We start from the raw sequence: 18,521 nt of genomic DNA, 5'->3' as shown, positions 1-18,521 counted from the left end.
TCCAGGTCATTTGAAGCCTTATCCACGCACAGTGTGTGACAGTTTCTTCCCCCATCAATGGTGGGTTTTGGTTCCATGTTTAAAATTTAATGATATTCAGGTTACAATAAATTGGCTGACTCTGTCAGATCTGGATGGGATATTTGGTTTGACTGCCTCACCTGCAGATCATTCACTTTTAACATCACACCAATATTAATAATATTCAAATCCTGATGAACCAGCTGAGAGTGTGAGACCTTGATGTGATGATTGGTTTGGATTTTTCATCTGCAAAGCCTCCACATGTTGCTGGATTGGAATCATTTCTCTGCAACTCCAGCACAAAGCCAAACACAGACTGGACCACAGGATGGAGCTGCCTCTCTAAGTCTGCCTGGTAGAATGGGCAGTGCCACCACAGAAAAGTAGATCTAGCAGAACAATGAGTATCTGCTGGAAATACATGGACCCTCACTCCATCACTAAACAAGCATTGGATGCATTCATTCAAGGGGATTGAGGGGCTTTGATCTCCCTCATTCATCCACTCAAGGGGTGAGGGAGGTGCAAATGTGCACCAACAGGGAGGAGCAGAGACAACTAGGCATCCAGGAATTCCAATCCCACCATAGCCTTGCCATGCTATCTCTGCCAGTGACTGCATCATCTACAGCAGGTCAGGAGCAGAAATTGGTGCAGGTGATCATCTGGGCCCTCTAGACCCCAGACCACCAGAGGATGTCCATCAATGTTTCTCGAACAACCCAACACAATAGTCAGCAGGTTTCTGCCAGATCAGCACTGGGTAGAGCACTAGGATATATACTTATAGGACAAGAAAGATTAAAGAACATTGAAACCCATTTTGGATACACATACATGTGTATCAGTGTAATGCCAATCAGACTGTTTTAGGAACAAATAACATTTTTACTACATTAATGCTGTGTGATTCTAACTCATAGAATGTCTCATAGTACCTGTTTCTTTTAAGCCAACACTGAAGGTTGTTGATCCTTCAAAGGGGATTACATGTGCATCATGTGGAACTGTGCCCAGGGCACTTAAAGGATCTTGGAGGAACATGATTTCTGGAAACTGCAACCTTTATTTACATTTGTGAGTATGGAGCAAAATGAGCACAGAATAGTGCCTCCTATATTCTGCAATAGATTAATGCCACTTATAAACTGCTAATTGAGGAATGTATGTGCAGCATCTATGTATTCCTGCATAACTGCCTCATAGCCCAGAAACAGAGTTGGAAGTCCCTGACATAAGGCTAAAAAGAAAATCACCTCTATTGATTAGAAAAAAAAGAAACACAGAAAATAGGAACAGGAGGAGGCCTTTTGGTTCTTAGAACCTACTTTGCCATTCGATTTTATCACACCTGATCATTCTTTACAGTACCCTGTTCCCACTTTCACCTCATAATCTTTGAGCCCTTTAGCCTTAAGAACTATATCTAACTCCTTTTTAGATTCAAACTAATGACCATTATGGATAAGCACTAGTACCACCTCTCAGCCATTATGGGTTCATAGCTCCAAGTGTTTTCATGTATTTCTGAAAAGTTATTCTGCCTTGAGTCTAACCAAGTGTTTTTCTGGACCTCGTCCATCATGGTGGCACTGTCCATTCCATGGAGGCAACCAAGATTTAACACTAGAGAGACTTTAAACATCCACTCCTGGCCTTCATTTCAGTCTGCACATGGGATACTGCTACTGGATCTGATAACTGTGTCTCACTACTGCCTTGGTTTCATCAACAGCATCTCCATCAAACTTTCCTCCATCCTCATCTGTGGAGATATGTAGCTGGTCCATCTCAGTCTCTTGTATAGTCATCATTCCATTGTTGTACCTCAAAGCACATGCAAATAATTACATTTCTGGAGATATGGACTGGCCAGTATTGATATGCTCGATCGATCTAGATAACAGAAACTCATCTTCAGTAGATCACCTGTTTATTAAGTGATGGTCCTTGCTATTGCAAGGATAGAACTGTATAGCTATTTAGCATTTAATTTGTGGGTTCCAGATGAGGCTCCTTAGACACATTTTCTAGGGATATACTTGCTACCCACAAGCCAGCCCTAGGGATGATATGGAGGAGTGAATATTCATCAAACCTAGGCGTTGTACAGAATGTAAGAGTTGTGACAACTCCCTGGACACCATGTGCAAACATGCAAGAATTGTCACTTGTGAGCAGACATGAGTTGGACAGCGAGAGTGCAATGCCTTTCTGGAAGTGAATCTGGCTGGATGACGCTCTGAACACTAGATGTTGACTCTTGGACCTGAGGGAACCCGACAAAGGCCACAAATTCTGCAGCTTGGCTCTCTGGGTCCATGGTGCACTGCATTTACAAATTCAAAAATGGACTTGAGGGTGGCTGATTGAGAGTCACCTTAGTCTCCAGTTGTGCCTTAAATTATGTTAGTCATGAGGATGTTTAATGCTGCAGTGATCTATTCTACCACAGGCACAGTGTTGCCTCCCATTACATGCAGCTCATCTTCAACAGGTCATGGCAGATGGAAGTGGTGGTGTCCTCAGTCATCTGAACTATCTCTGCCATTGCCTTTGGCTTATTAGTAACATGTTCAATTGACCACTTCTTGCACTTGGGCCTCTCTTTGGGTCAATGAGCCTGAGGAACAGAAGCCAACAAGTTGACCTGGCCAAACATTTTGAATGAAAAGATGGATTTGTGAACAGATACCTGTGAAGATATTTTATTAGAGACTGCTATCCTTTATATCTTCCTCCTCATCGTTATATCCTTTGGGCTGCTCCTACCAATCTGTTCATATCTTGAGTTAAATCCTGTCCTGCACCCAACCCCACCATGGTGAGGCCCATCCTGCCTGAACCATATCCTCTCTAGTCATGTGCAAGGAACCTGTATCCTTGAGCATTACACTGCAACCTATGCATGTGACTGAGCTCACTCTTACTCTTGGTGGTCTACATTGTTCCCCGTGAGACCCCTGTATACAGCATTTATATTGCCTCTATTTCCATTTCATTCAGTTTCAGCCACCCAGGGCAGTGAAAATTACTGTCCAGTTTTTCATGACTAACACCACCGTTGTCACCCCCCACTACCTCACTCCGAATGTTGCTGAGTGAAAGATACCCTTTAGCTCACCGCTCAATGGTCACCTAACCCATTTGGGATCTCTGTGAGGGGTCAGAATATGGGAAACTTTGAGCTGTCCTGAACACCTTATTACAGCATTCAGTCGTTAAGCAAGTGTGAGTGTATTGCCTTTTCTTGGTTTCTACCAACCTTCACGCTCCCCCTGTCATGGTGAACCCATTTGCCCTTTCCTTGATCTGCCTGCCCTTTTTCTTGAGCCCACATTTTCATGATCCCCATTCCCAGCCTAACCTGACAACACCCCTTACCCATTTTACCTGTTTCTTTTCCCTCATTTCCTGCTGTTAATATGTGACTCCTGTCACTGTAATCAGCTCTTTAGCCTTCCAATTGCTGTGTCCATTCCACCTGAACCTCTTGTTGACCCAAATTATCATGACCTTTAGTCCCAAGGCCTGCCTGAAACCACGTTTAGCTCCATCATTGCAGCCCACCTGCTTCAAACATCATTCTTGTTGTCAGCCCATCTCTCTGCCTTCTTTGGACAGTCTCCTTTTCCTGGACAGGCTGCCTCCATTACACATTAAACAAACACTGGTACACCCATGCTGAATCATTGTCTATCAATTGAAATGCCTCACTAAGAAGCATAAGTTCCCTGTACTTATAGAACAGGGAACAGTACAGCACAGTACAGGCCCTTTGGCCCTGAGGTTGTGTAGGCCTTTTATCCTACGCCAAGATCAGACTAACCTATCTTCCATGTGCCTATTCCAAGAGTTGCTTAAATGTCCCTAATGTATCTGACACTACTGCCACTACTGGCCGTGCATTCCACACACACACACCATTCTCTGTGTAAAGAATCCACCTCTGACATCTCTCCTAAACCTTCTTCCAATTACCTTTACATTATGTCCCCTTGTGATAAACATTTCCAATAGAAAAAGTCTCTGGCCATCCACTCTATGCCTCTCATCATCTTCCATACCTCTATCAAGTCACCTCTCATCCTTCTTCGCTTCAGAGAGAAAATCCCTGGCTCCCTCTTTCTTCATAAGACATGCCCTCCAGTCCAAGCAGCATCCTGGTAAATCTCCTCTGCACCTTCTCTAAAGTTTCCACATCTTTTCTATAATGAGGCAAGCAGAACTGAACACAATATTCCAAGTGTCGTTCAACCAGGGCTTTATAGAGCTGCAGCATAACCTCGCGGCTCTTAAACTCAATCCCCCTGCTAATGAAAGCCAACACACCATACATCTTCTTAACAACCCTATCAACTTGGGTGGCAACTTTGAGGAATCTTTGGACATGGACCCCAAGATCCCTCTGTTCCTTCACACTGCCAAGAATCCTGCCTTATCTCTATTCCCTTTCTTAAACAAGAGAATAACATTTGCCACCCTCCAATCATCTAGCACTACTCCAGTGGACAGTGAGATCACAAAGATCATTGCCAAAGATGAAGCAAATTCTTCCCTTGCTTCTTATAACTTTCAGCATATTCTCCTTCCTAACATCAACTTGTTCTAGCATATCAGTCTATTTCATGCTGTCCTGAGAAATGTCAAAATCCCTTTCAGTAGTGAATATGGAAGCAAAGCGTTCATTAAGGACTACTTCCTCCAACTCCAGATGCAAGTTCCCTCCACCATCCCAGATCGGCCTTACCCTCACTCTGGTCATCCTTTTGATCCTTACTTGAGTGTAGAACACCTTAGGGTTTTCCTCAGTCCATTCTTCAGTTTCTTCCTAGCTACACTGTAACCCTCTAAAGCCCTCCTCAACCTTAAGTAAGCTTCCTTACTCTTGACTAAATGTTCTACATCTCTTGTTACCCAAGATTCTTTCAACCTACTATCCCTTCCTTGCCTCAATAGGACAAACCTATCCTGCACTATCAGCAAGTGCTTCCTAAACAACCTCCAAATTTCTGTTGTGCATTTCCCTGAGAACATCTGTTCCCAATTTAGGTGCCCCAGTTCCTGTGCAATAGCATTGTAATTCCCCCTCTCCCAATTAAATACTTTCCCATACTGTTTGTTCCTATCCCTGTCTGTGACTACAGTAAAGGTCAGGGAGTTGTGATCACTATAACCAAAAGGCTCTCCCACTGAGAGATCTGACACCTGGCATGGTTCATTGACAAGCACCAAATTCAATATGGCGTTCCTTCTAGTCAGCCTATTTACATTTTGTGTCAGGAACCCTTCCAGGACACACTTGATGAAAACTGCTCCATCCAAACTATTTGAACTAAAGAGGTTCCAATCAATATTAGGAAAATTAAAGTCACCCATGACAATTACCCTGTTACTTCTGCACCTTTCCAAAATCTGCATCCCAATCTGCTTCTCCATGTCTCTGCTGCTTTTGGGGGGCCTGTAGACAACTTCCAATAAAGTGACTCCTCCTTTCCTGTTTCTGACTTACACCCATATTGATAAACCCTCCTCAACAATCTCCCTTCCTACAGCTGTGATACTATCCCTGATTAGCAATGCCACACTTTCACCTTTTTTACTCTCCCTCCCCCCATACCTTTCGAAACATCTAAACCCTGGAAAATCCAACAACCATTTCTGCCTCTTGTGATATCCAAGTCTCTGTGATGGCCACATCATCCATTTGCCACCCTCCACATCAAGTGCTGATCCATGCTCTAAGTTCATCACCCTTATTCCTGATACTTCTTGCATTAAAATAGACACACTTCAACCCATCACATTGACTGCACCTTTGCCCTACCAACTGTCTATCCTTCCTCCCTCACAGACTCTCTGCATGCTGTATCTGGCTGTTCACTACTTATTCCATCATCTGATTCAAAGCTCAGGTTCCCAACCCCTGCCAAACTAGTTTAAACCCTCTTGAAGGGATCTAGCAAACCTCCTGCCCAAAACATTGGTGCCCCTTCAGTTCAGATGCAACCCGTCCCTCTTGTACAGGTGTCACATTCCCCAGAAGATATCGCTATGATCTAAATAATTGCAGCCCTCTCTCCTACACCAGCCCTGCAGCCATGTATTCATTTGTACTCCCTCTCTATTCCTAGCTTCATTAGCATGTGGCACCAGTAGCAACCCTGAGATTACTACTCTGTTCATCTTGCCTTCTCGCTTCCAACCTACCTCCCTATTTTCTCTTTTCATGTCCACCTCCTTTCCCTACCTATGTCATTGGTTCTAATGTGTCCCACGACGTCTGGCTACTCTCTCTCTTCCCCTTAAGGATCCTGTAGTTATATCTCATATCTAAGAAATTAAGAACTAGGAGCAGGAAGAGGTGTTTCAACCCCTCCAACCTGCTCCATCATTTGATATCATTTTGAATGATTTCATCTTAAACCACAACTCCACTTTCCTGCCTGCTCTTCAACCCTTCAAAACTCTGTATAACTATGTCTTTAAATTTATTCAATGTCCCAGCATCAATGCACTCTGAGGTTGTGAATTCCATGCATTCAATACCTTTTGAGAGTTGTAATTTTACCCCAGCTCTGCTTTATATCTTATATCCCCTTATCATGAAACAGTCAGCTCTCTGCGGGCATACAGTTCTCACTCATTACTAGCAATATTGCGATTGAGAATGGCAACCTGGGCTTTTAATGAGAATTCATGGCAGGCTAATGAATACAAAAGAGCTGCCTGACTATCACTGTCAGAAACATCCCACCCAAAACCTTGTTCTAATATCATACCAAACTTTAATTCACCATTAGGAATCTGAATTTGGGCTCTCACACAATGAGGGCCCCCCTCACAATATTCTTCCCACTCCACTTGGACCCAGAAAGTCCACATTTGTACTTCTTTTCCAAGTTTGCAAAATAGAATTTGAAGTCCTTTCAACAATTATTCATCGGCATTGGTCATAATATATTCAAGAATTTGCAATGGAAGAAGTTGATCAATTTTTAATGTGACTTATGTTATGTTTTAATATGATTAAGTTACATACAATCCATGATGAATTGGTAAGTTGGATACAAAACTGACTTGGTCATAGAAGATAGAGGGTAGTAGTGGAGCGGTAATTTTCTGACTGAGGATCTATGATACATGGTGTTCTACAAGGATTAGTGCTGGGACCTCTGTAGCTCTTTAGTTTGTAATGCATGTAAATGATTTGGATCAAAATGTAAGTGGCCTAATTAGTAAAATTTGTAAGATGGCAGACAACATGAAATTGGTGGACTTGGATAGTGAGGAAAGTTGTGAAAGATACGGCAGGACATAGATCAGTTGGAAAATTGGACTGAGAAATGGCAGATGGAGTTTAATCTGGACAAGTGTGAGGTGATGAATTGTGATCAAGTGCAAGAGGAAAATATACAGTGAATGGCAGGACCATTAAGAGTATGATATACAGAGGGATCTTGGGAATGCAAGTCCATAGTTCCCTGAAAATGACAACATAAGTGGATAAGGTGGTAAAGAAGGCATAAGACATGCTTGCCTTCACCAATTGGGGCACTGAGTGGAACGTCATGTTGCAGCGGCATAAAATTTCAGTTAGCCCACATTTTGGAGTACTGTGTTCAGTTCTGGTCCCCACATTATAGGAAGAATGTAGAGGCTTTGGAGAAGTTGGATAAACTTGAATTGTGACCTGATAGAAGTATATAGCATTATGAGAGACATGGATAGGATGGATAGTCAGAGTCTCTTTCCTAGGGTGAAAATGTCTAACAACAAGGGGAGAAGTTTAAGATAAGAGGGGAAAATTTTTAAAGGAGATATGCAAAGCAAGTTTTTATATACAGAAGTACTTAGACTACATTGCCAGTGGAGATGGTAAATGCAGAAATTATTGCAAGGTGTAAGAGGCATTTAGATAGACCAATAAGCAGCCAAGGAATAGAGGGATACAGACCATGTTTGTGGATGAGATTAATTTAGAATGGCACCCTGGTTGGCACAGACCTGGTAGGCCAAAGGACCAGTTCTTGTGCTGTACTGTTCTATGTTCTATACAGATTGTCATATGAATCCTTGCAAAAGAAACGTAACATATAGAGTAGGTCCAAGATTTTCATTTGGTTTGACTAGATTAAAATGGATTTAGGCATACACAATCTTTAAAAAAATCATGCTTCAAGTATTACATTTTTGCCCACAGAGTGAACTTGTCAATTGTCACGTTGTCAAGAGATAGTCATCACTAGTTTGATACCAATTGCAAAGACTGTATTTGCACAATACCTGATAAGATTGAAACATATATTTGTGCTATTTCAAAGGATCAGATTAGTCAGTGTGGTTGTGTGTTACACTTTATTCAGAGAGACAGAGTTGCTGTGGCAACATGCACGTTTTACATAGATGTCATAGCCTCAAGTTGTAGAAGGTGATGATGAAGGCTCCAATTTTCTTTGTAGCACATGGCTGACCAGGAATTTCTCTTGCTTTTACCCCCAGTCACTGTGTATGTTGGGAAGATTTACAGGGTGATATTTATTCTCTTTGGTTGTTTTACAAACATACCTTCCCTAGCCACAAGACCTGGCCTGAGACTTGAAAGTGGAGCTTCTCATTCAGTGACAGTCACTCTACCCATTGTGCCACACAACCTACTTGAGTCAATCGATAAGATCACAATGTAAGTTAATGCTATTTATATTTTTCACTAATTTTCTCTGCCTCCTTTACCTCCCTTTGTGATGCAGTTGCACAGACAATTTATCCAATACGCTGTGCATTAAAGTCAAACAAATTTTATCCTCATAAGACAGTAGGAGTTTCTAGTTATTGAATGAAAACCCTACTCAATTTTTTCCTATCAACCTAGGGGAAAGAAGACAATTAAAGCACAAAATACACATACTAACAAAAGTTAGGAATTCTAAACACCAAGTGAAATGGGTTGACCAGGTTGATAACCAAATAAAATCACTAAGTCTGGTTTTCATGTTGAACATGAGGTCACAAACAGTTAATATTCAGGGACAGCAAGTCATTAAGAAAGTTAATGAAATGTTATCCTTTATTATGAGAGATATTACATATAAAAGTGTTGAATATTGGTGCCCTTAAAAACAAACTTTTTCCTAGTATTTACTGTGTGGCAACAGATTTCATTTAACAGCTATTACAGCAGAATTTAACTTGCCAAAATCCTAGCATATGAAAACAAACATAAGAATTATGAAAAATATAGAAGTCACACTGCCCATTGAACTAATGCCAATAATTTGTCTGGTGCCAAATGCACCCTATTATCAGTGTGTTGATTTCAAAAATACAAAGTATTTGTTCTTAAAAAGAATAGTAAACTAACCCTCAGATGAAGGTGGGCAAGGGGACAATGGCCATCCAATGTAATGAGACCCATGGCCGTCAGTAAAAGGGGTTAGGGAATTGATTGACATGGTGTAACTTCCCTGCCCAAGAAATATGATACAACAATAAGTGCCAGGGGCAGAAAGGTGTCTTCTTGAGGAGTTCTCATCAAGCAGACCAGGTAGGCAGTAGCTCTCATTGGGCAGTCCCCAGAGGGAAGTTTTCATCAAGAAGTCCTGACTAAGCAGATGGTAGATAGAGCAGGGGAGGAGAAAGAAAACCAGAGAAAATTTCCCCAACACTTCAACTAGAGATCAGGATGCTGCCCCCACCTTTTTAATAAGACCAAAATATTCTGCACCAAGTTAGTTTCTCCTCTGATATCAGTGATCCAGCCCAGTTGTCACAATTGTATACTTTCTTCATGTAATTAACTAATATATCATCTGTAAACTGTTGCTGCTTCTTAAACTCAATAAACTATCAATAAATTGTCAACTATCTATATTTAGTAACTGTCATCATAAAAGTCAAGATGTTATGCTTCAGTTATGTAGGGTATTAGTGGGACTGTGTGCAGTTTTGGTCTCCTTATTTAAGAAAGGATGTATTTGCAATGGAGGCAGTTCAGAAGAGGTTTACTAAAGTGATACCTGAAAGGAATGAACTGTCATGAGGAAAGGTTGGACAGACTGGGCTTGTCTTCCCTGGGGTTTGGAAGAGTGAGGTAAGTAAGATCCTGAATGGCATTGAAAATTGAATGTAGAAAGGATGTTTCTGCATGTGGGCCAGTCCTGAAATAGAGAATACTGTTTAAAAAATTAGGAGGAGAAATGAGGAAAAAAAATTTCTTTCAGAGGGTTGTGCAACTTTGGAACTCAGCCTCAGAAGGTAATGGAGGTGGGGTCATTGATTATTTTGAAGGTGAAGGTAGATAGACTCTTGTTAGGCAAGCAAATCAAAAGTTATTGGGGTTAGATGGGAATGTGGAATCCAAAATACAAACAGATCAGCCATGTTCCTCCTTCTGCTGTGTTCATCTTCCCAGCGTACAAGCAGAAGCTGAAACGGGAGAACCCTTCACAAAAAGTACAATGCTGGTCTGAGGCAGCAGACGACTGTCTCAGGGATTGTTTTGAATTGGTGGACTGGACCATATTCAAATAATCAGTGGCAAACTAGACAAGTACACCACCACCATCACAGACTTCATTAGCAAATGTGTGGAGGACTGTGTACCAAAGAAGTCAATCTGGGTGTTCCCCAGCCAGAAACCTCCAATGAACCAGGAAAATCACTCCCTACTGAAAACCAGACATGCAGCATTCAAGTCGGATGACACAGATCTATACAGAAAATCCAGATGTGACCTCTGCAAAGCCATTAGGGACGCCAAGAGGCAGTACCAGATCAGGCTGAAACCAACCATACAGACTCCCAGTGCCAGTGGCAAGGCCCAAACAACATTACGGGATTCAAAATGAAGCAGAGCAAGATAGCGTGCAAAGACACACCCATCTCTGATGCGCTCAATTCTTTCTATGCTTGGTTTGAGCAGAATGCCAGCGGCATGGTGTCACTTGCCCTGACAGCCCTGGATGTACCTGTGCCCACTCTCATCACTGCAGATGTCAGATCGGTCTTCCCGGGAATCAACCCAAGGAAAACAATAGGCCCAGACTGAATCCCGGCCGAGCACTTAGGTCCTGCGCGGACCAACTGGCAGAGGTATTCACTGAAATCTTCAATCCCTCCTTTCAACAAGTCGACATCCCCACCTGCTTCAAGAAAACCATCATCATCTCAGTACCAAAGAAAGCACACGCAACATGCCTTAATGACTACCTCCCAGTGGCTCTGACCTCCATATCATGAAGTGTTTTGAGACATTAGTCATGGCCCACATCAACTCTAGTCTCATGGTCTTTCTCGATCCTCTGCAATTGGCCTACTGATGTAACAGCTCCAAGGCGGATACCATTTCCCTACCCCTGGAACATCTGGACAACAAGGACACCTACATCAGATTCCTGCTCATCAACTACAGCTCTGCCTTCAACATCATTATCCCCCCCAGACTGACCTCAAAGCTCCGAAACCTAGGTCTCGGCTCCACCCTCTGCAACTGGATCCTCAGCTTTTTGACTCATAGACCTCAATCAACAAAGATAGACAACTTCACCTCCTCCATGATAATACTCAACACCGGAGACCCCAAGGAGACATTCTCAGCTCCCAACCATACTCCCGGTATACCTATGATTGTGTTGCCAAATTCTGAACTATTCTGCCATCTACAAGTTTGTTGACAATGTCACTATGGTAGGATAGATATCAAACAACGATGAGTCAGAATACAGAAAGGAGATAGAGGGCTTGCTGACGTGGTGCAATGAGAACAACCTCTCCCTCAACATTGGCAATACTAAAGAACTGATCGTTGACTTCAGCAAGAAAGGAGGAGAACACACCCCATCTACATCAGCGGAGCGGAGGTCGAGAGCATGGAGAGTGTCAAGTTCCTAGGAGTGACGACAACCTGTCCTGGACTTCCCATTTAGATGCAGCAGTCAAGAAGGCACAATAACGTCTCTTCTTTCTCAGGTGGCTCAGGAAATTTGTTATGTCTGCAAGGTCATTCTACAAATGCACCATTAACAGCGTACTGTCTGGGTGCATAACAACCTGGCATGGCAACTGCTCTGCCCAGGACCATAAGGAACTACAGAAGGTTGTGTGCACAGCCCAGACTATCATGGAATCCAAGCTTCCATCCATGGACTCCATTTTCATGGCTCATTACATAATCAAAGATCCATTGCACCCAGCAATGCTCTCCTACAACCTCTTCCATCGGGCAGAAGATACAGAAGCTTGAACACACGCATCAGCAGATTCAAGAGCAGCTTCTTCCCTGCTGTCATCAGACTGATGAATAGACTCTCTAACTTCAAATAATGTTGATCTTGTTAATGTTCATCTTGCGTAGTTCACGTACCATGTGGTGTAACCTGTATGTCTCTGACCAAGTCGTTTTTTTGCCCAATGATCGCTATGTCCTTGCTTTCTATGATATGCCTGTACTGCTCGTAAGCAAAGCTTTTCACTGTACTTAGGTACACTTGACAATAAATAATTTCAACTAATTATCTCACTGAATGTTGGAGCAGGCTGAAGTGGCTGAATGGCCTGCTTCTGTTCCTAATTTGTATATTTATATCATCAACAGGCTATGTATAAAGTCAAAGAGATTTAATCTTCTTTGTATTGCATTTACAGAAATCTGATGATGGTCTGAAGATAAGAACAATTTAGATCAAAAGGCAAATGCTCAGCATTGTTGGTCAATATTTCCACTATTTGAGAGAGAATCAATCTTCATTTTAAGAAATGACATCTAAACAGTAATTTCACATGTAAAAATAATAGGTACGTTTTTGGTACTAAATGGTATGTGAATGAGTTTGCCCATTGTTGGGCAGGAAGTTTCATATGCCTCTAGACATTTCAAACAACCCACACCTCTGGAGGCAGAGGGAGTTGAACCCAGGTCTCTGAGCTGACAGGTAGGAACACCACCAATTGCCATCAGAGCCTTTTTATTTACCAAGCAGATTAGAGTATTCTTTAAGAAAAAAGCATTGAGTGGAATCTTCCAAGGTGCTGAATGGCTCAGACTGTGGTAAGAAATTTGGGATAATTGCTAGAAAAGACAAATGAGACCTTTCTCACAGTTGAGACTGACAAGTTTCAGTTTCCAAATAAGTTCCAAACCCTGAGATTCAGGTTTAATTGTTGGACTATAACCTGGTGTTATGTGATTTTTAACGTTATACACCCTAGTCCAACACCAGTATCTCCAAATCACAACTCCAACTCATTGATATATACTCTCCTATTCTACCACCTGCTGGTGGGAAACTGAAAAGTTCCTCATATGAAAGTCTGAGTCGTTACCCACTCCTTGCTCCTCTGGACTTTCATCTTGGACACCCAGCACCAACATCTCAGGAAGCACTCCATGGGCAGCAACTACATACATCCCATCTCCCTGGACGCTGGCATTTGATCATCTTGACACGTCTCTAATCCACCTAATGTTTCTGGACTTCAATGCTGGACTTTTGTGGGTGTGGTGCCATTCAAGTGTCTGCTTTGTTCTGGATTGTGTCAAGCTTCTTGAGTTTCGGATCTGCACTCGAGTGGTATGTATTTCATTGCACGGTGTGCACATTTGTCTTGTACGTGGCTAGTACATGGTGCAGGTGTGAGATTGAAGAGCATTGTATCATTCACAGCATGTCCACCCCCTTGTCTTCTAACTGCTGACAACCTTGACAAGCTTCCTGGCTTTGTGTCAAGGTGGTAAGGGAGATTAGCATGTGTCAAATGCCAGTGTCCAGGGGGATGGGATGTTGCAGTTGCGGTCCATGGAGTGGGTCCTGAGATGTTGGTACTGAGTATCCAAGATGGAAGTCCAGAGGAGCAAGGAGCAGGTAACTACTTCCTCCATCACCACCATTCAGTAGCAGCTGTGTACACCAATCTTAAAGACGCACTGCAGAAATTCAATGATGCTCTTTATCGGGCATATAGAAACATAGAAAATAGGAGCAGAAGTCAGTCATTTAGCCCTTCAAGTGGCTCTGACATTCAATCTGATCATGGCTGATCATCTAACTCAGTCCCCTTTTCTGCTTTCTCCCCATCCCCTTTGATCCCCGTGGTCCTAACTCTTTCTTGAAAATATTCAATGTTTTAGCCTGAACTGCTTTCTGTGGCCGAGAATTCCACGGACTCACCATTTTCAGGTGAAAAAAATATTCCTCATTTCAGTCCTAAATGGCCTACACTGTATTCTCGGACTGTCGCTGGTGGTGACCTGGACTCCCACTTCATTGGTAACATTCTTCCTGTGTTTACTCTGTGTAGTCCTATTGGAAACTTATGAACTCATTCTTCTAAACTCCAGTGAAGACAGTCCCAACCGATATTCACTCTCAGCAGTACTCCGAATCAGCATTAAGTTCGGTTTGAAGTCTCTGCCTTATATGGTCCTCAAGGGCTCACATACCTACTAATGGAATTAGAGAGAACACTAGTCCTAACCATCATACATACAACCTATCTTCATACATCAGTCCTGCCATCCCAGGAATCAGTTGGGCAAATCTTTGTTGCATACCCTTCATATCCAGAACATCCTTCCTCAGTTAAGGAGTCCAAAACAGCACACAATACCCTCTAGGTGTGCTCTCATCCAGGCCCTGTAAAGTTATATCCTGCTTCTCTACTCAAATCTTCATGCAATGGAGGCCAACATACAAACTTTCTTCCTCACGACCTGCTGCATCTGCATGCTAATTTTGAATGACTGGTGTACAAAGACTCAAGGACACATTGAATCTCCCATTTTCCCAATCTATTACCATTCCACCTTCCAAATCCACGACACTAACATCTGAAGGAGAAAGGCAGCAGATACATGGGACTACCATCCCCTACAAGGTCCCCTCCAAGCCACTCACTATCCAGACTTTGCAACATATCACCATTCCTTCACTGGGTTAAAATTCTGGAATTTGCTCCATAACAGCTCTGGGGTATATCTACATCAAATGAACTGAAGTGTTGAAGAAGGCCACTCATCACATTTCCATGGTCAACTAGGAATGTGCAATAAATGTTGACCCAGCCAAGAATGCTCACGTCCATAAGTAAACAAGCAAAAAAATACATTAGGAGAAAGTGAGGAGTGCAGATACTGGAAAATCAGAGTCGAAAAAGATGGCACTAGAAATGCACTGCAGGTCAGGCAGCATCCAAAGAGCAGGAAAGTTGTCTTTTCAAGCATCATCCCTTCATTGACAATGTGGAGTTGGAAGAGGGATGAGAGATAAATGGGGGTGGGGATGGTGGGGGTGGTGGGGTAGAGCTGGGGGAAGTAGGTGGGAAGGCGTTAGGTGAATGGAGATGGGGGGGTAACTGTGATAGTTTGGTGCAGAGGCGGAGGAGGAGGCATTCTTCCTCCAATTGGCGGGTAGCTTTCATTTGGCGGTGGAGGAGGCCAAGAACTTGAATGTCCTTGGAGGAGTGGGAGGGGGAGTTGAAGTAGTTGGCCACAGGGTGGTGGTGTTGTTTGGTGTGTGTCCCAGAGATGTTCCCTGAAATGCTCCTGTCTCACTGATGTAGAGGAACCCACATCAAGATTCAGTCAAGTCCAGGGAGACACCCTTCAGGCAAGAGTCCTGGCTCAATAAGTCAAGGGCAGCCTCCAATATCAGTGCAGGGGATTGGGCATGGCCAGTTGACCAGACAATGCAGTCAGGGTCAGGAGGTTCATATGTCTGCAATCTGTGGAGTTGGTCATGTTCAGATCTATGGGTTAAGTGCCACCAGTCCAAGGAATTGAGGAAGCACAGTCTGGGAGCTGTACAGATACTCAGGGTTTTGATCACTCATCATTTGAAGCTGTCTGGTTAAGTCATTGAAGGAGGTGGGCTAGAATAAATCCTGAGGTCTGTCAAGAGGATTTACCAGTGGTCAGTACTGCAGGATGGAGGCTGGAAATGCAATTGCATAGATTGGAGTTCAAATATTGGAACACAGAAGAGATGACAATAATGAAGGGAGGCAACTCAATATGCAAGGAGGTGGGGAGACGATAGAGCATGGGAAGGCCAGGGCTAATGTGGGAAGGGGAGCTTGTCAATAGTAGGAAGTACCCTGGCATCCATAGAGGTAAGGGTCAATATAAGATTCTGGCTTGCTTACTCAATGCATCTCGAACTGGGCATGGGGTGAGAGTAAAGTAGACGGATGAAGATTGAGATGGACAGCTTGGCTGGGGAGTTGAGGAGATGCAACACCTATGAGATTGATGCGGAGGGTCAATATGAAGGGAATATTTATGTTTAGGGGATTCACCAAAAAGGAAGGCAGAACCTGAGACTCATTATTTGCAGAATGACTCCTGTTGTCTTCCATCATGCTGTAAATAATAATGCCGCTGAAAATGGCAGCAGGCACAGCCAGAGTGAATTTTGTTCTTTGAGAAGGGGTTTCAAATTCCAGGGAACTGAGGATCTTCAATGGGCAGCCCCATATACACAGACGCATGATGCTGAAACACACTGATATCTAGGTAAGTTTCTGAAAATTAGCACAAAATTATTTCCACTGCTGGACCTATCCTGGGTTTCCACAGAAATTCCCTTAAATCTTCAAAAGCAGTTTCATTTTGAGAGGACCTGAAAATGGGTGGTTTTGAGTCAGATGAAAGATGTAAATCCCTGATTGTGGATAAGCAATTTCAATATAGCAATGTACCTCTACTTTATACTCAACTCTAGAATGCTGGCTTTTTCGAAATTCCTCCTCCACCATTTCCACTAAAATGTGCTTTCTTGACCATCACATCAACATGGGTGGACCAGGATAGAATGTTGATAACCATCTCTCCTTGACGGTCTCAATCATCTCCATCTCAGCACCATTGACTTAGACAGGGGCATGCCCTCCATCTTGCTTCCTGAAGTCAATGACCAGCTCTTTTATTTTGCTGACATTGAAGAGGAGATTGTTATCTTTACACCATGCCACCGAGCACTCTATCGCTTTCCTGTATTCTGTGTCATCACAGTCTCATCACTGTTTGAGATCCAGCCGACAATGGTAGTGCCATCAGTAAACTTGTAGATGGACTTAGGATGAAATTTAGCCACATAGTCACAAATGTATAGGGAGTATAGTAAGGGACTAAGTATGCAGCCTTATAGGATGCCAGTGTTGAAGGTGCCTAGCCAGGCATCCAAACTTTGCCCACCAGAAATCTTTGATCCTCCCTCTTCTCATTCCCCCACCCACATCCCCATATCCCCTCATATCCTCCATGTCCCCTCATGGCATCAAGCCATTGCCATAATTGCTCCCCCACTATCCATGATTGACATACTTTAGGAGCCCTGTGAAGGTAAAAAGCAATTTTCTAACATTACAATACAAACGTATCTTCACTTTGCTAGGTGACATCATCAGTGCATCTTTGATAAGGTATTGGTGGTCTGTACCGCCTGGTATTTATGTGTCTCTGCTAGTATTTCCAGTTCTACATCTGAGTGTATACGGGGTCCAGTTCAATGTGTCTATTCATTGAGTTCCAGTTGAAGTGCCAAGCTTGAAGGACTTCTTTGGTGTATCTCTGTTTTGCCTGTGCTAGGATGGTTACATCATCCCAGTTGAATTTGAGTCCTGCGTTGTCTGTGTGGTTAGAAATGAGAGAGTGCTGGTCATGTTTGGCAGTGGTGAACTGATGTTTGTACGCTCGTATGGTCAACTTTCTTCCTGTTTGTCCTACATAATGTTTATCACAGTCCTTACAGGGTATTTTGTAGATCATGTTCATCCTGTTGAATGTGGGTATTGGGTCTTTAACTTTTGTGAGGAGCTGGTGGAAGGTGTTTCCTGGTTTGTGGGGCACTAAGATTCCCAGGGGTCTGAGTAGTTGGGTGGTTATGTCCGATATGTCTTTGATGTATGGTATGGTCGCCAATGTGTCTGGTCGTGTAGTGTATTCGTTTTTGGGTTTGTCCCATAAGTACGGGAGCATAGTGCTCTTGGGGTATCAATTTTGTTTAAATCCTTTGAATAGGTGTTGCTGTTCTGCCTTCTGGAGTTCTGGGTTGCTGCAATGTGTCCTTGCTCATTTAAATAATGTTTTAATGCATTTCTGTTTGTGGGTGCTGGGTGGTTATTATTATAATTCAATATCTGGTCGATATGGGTGTTCTTCCTGTACACACTGGTCTGGGTTCCCCAGTTAGGTGTGCTTTTCCACTAATATGCCCAGGAAGGGGAATCTGCTGTGATTTTCCTCTTCTTTAGTGAACTTTATTCTGGTGAGGATGTTATTGATGTGGTGGTGGGTTTCTTCCAGTTGTGTAATCTACATACCAGATCCAGAGTTTGGGTTGAATAGTTGGGTGGGCTGTCCATTCTAAGCGATGCATTACTGCTTCTGCTATCAGTCCATATCGGGCACCCCATCGGTGTACTGTTGATTTATCTGCATACTTGTTCATTGAATGTCAAGTAAGTTGTGAGGAAGAGGTCTAATAGTTTTAGTATGTTGTTCT

Source organism: Chiloscyllium plagiosum, unplaced genomic scaffold (assembly GCF_037043375.1).
Source record: "Chiloscyllium plagiosum isolate Xiang-an unplaced genomic scaffold, Cpla_swu_hap1 HiC_scaffold_24, whole genome shotgun sequence".
In the NCBI taxonomy this organism is placed as follows: domain Eukaryota; kingdom Metazoa; phylum Chordata; class Chondrichthyes; order Orectolobiformes; family Hemiscylliidae; genus Chiloscyllium; species Chiloscyllium plagiosum.
The sequence above is the reverse complement of the archived record's forward strand: the minus strand, read 5'-3'. Positions refer to the sequence as shown.